Genomic DNA, 1140 nt, shown 5'->3' with positions numbered 1-1140 from the left:
TGGACCAGAGCATCCACTTTTGCATTAACATGATCAAGGTTACTTATCTCGTACATGCCAGTTTTCGTTTGAGGTTTTTCCACCATTGTTCGTTCGCTTCCCCACTGATAGTGGTTTTGAGCCATGCTTTCGATAAGTTGGTAAGCGTCAGCATAAGGTTTGTTCATTAGTGCACCACCTGCGGCGGCATCTATTATTAACCTCGTGTTGTACAAGAGACCATTATAGAATGTATGAATTACTAACCAGTCTTCTAAACCATGGTGTGGACAAAGTCTCATCATGTCTTTGTATCTTTCCCATGCTTCGAAAAGAGACTCGTTATCTTTCTGTTTAAATCCATTTATTTGGGCTCTTAACATAGCTGTTTTGCTTGGCGGAAAATATCGAGCAAGAAAAACTTTCTTCAACTCGTTCCATGTGGTGACTGAGTTGGAAGGAAGAGATTGAAGCCATCTTCTAGCGCTATCTCTTAGTGAGAAAGGAAAAAGACGAAGTCGAATTGCCTCTGAAGTGACACCATTAGCTTTAACAGTATCAGCGTATTGGACAAATACGGATAAATGAAGATTAGGATCCTCGGTAGGATTTCCAGAGAATTGGTTCTGTTGCACTGCCTGCAACAGTGAAGGTTTGAGTTCAAAGTTGTTTGCTTCGATTGCGGGTGGAGCAATACTTGAATGCGGTTCATCTTGCGATGGAGCGGCGTAATCTCTAAGAGCACGAGCTGGTTCTGCCATCTCAGGTATCGAAGGGAAAATATTTTTGAAATCAGGAAGTTCTACAGGAGGTAGATTGTTTGCAGCACGATATTCCCGAATTCATCGTAAGACTCGAAGATATAGTTCGATATCGTTGATTCGTAAGTAGAACGGCTCGCCTTGTGAGCGAGTGCGTGGCATACAAATCAACGAAAGAAAGAAAAGAAAAAGAAAAGCCTTAGTCTCTACAGCGTAACAGAAGAGTTACGATATCGACTAAATAAAAGTCCCCGGCATCGACGCCAAAAACTTGATCGCTCGACTTTATGAGTCGAATTGGGGTACAAACTGCAAGTGCACAGTTCTATCGCGTAGTTTTAAAAGATATTGATCCCACAGGGACTTATGAATCGATATACCGTTATCTAAGGTTACTTCG

General features: G+C 41.8%; 1 non-coding gene across 1 annotated transcript; it reads left to right on the top strand.

Annotated features, from left to right (window-relative positions):
• The first annotated feature begins 255 nt into the window (after window positions 1–255).
• On the top strand, window positions 256–362 carry LOC127108747 (small nucleolar RNA R71). The gene has a single exon (XR_007796261.1). It is a non-coding gene; the product is annotated as a small nucleolar RNA R71 (small nucleolar RNA).
• Window positions 363–1140: the final 778 nt, after the last annotated feature.

The sequence above is a fragment of the Lathyrus oleraceus genome, chromosome 7 (genome assembly GCF_024323335.1).
Source record: "Lathyrus oleraceus cultivar Zhongwan6 chromosome 7, CAAS_Psat_ZW6_1.0, whole genome shotgun sequence".
In the NCBI taxonomy this organism is placed as follows: Eukaryota; Viridiplantae; Streptophyta; class Magnoliopsida; order Fabales; family Fabaceae; genus Lathyrus; species Lathyrus oleraceus.
This window is presented reverse-complemented; position numbering and strand designations above follow the sequence as displayed.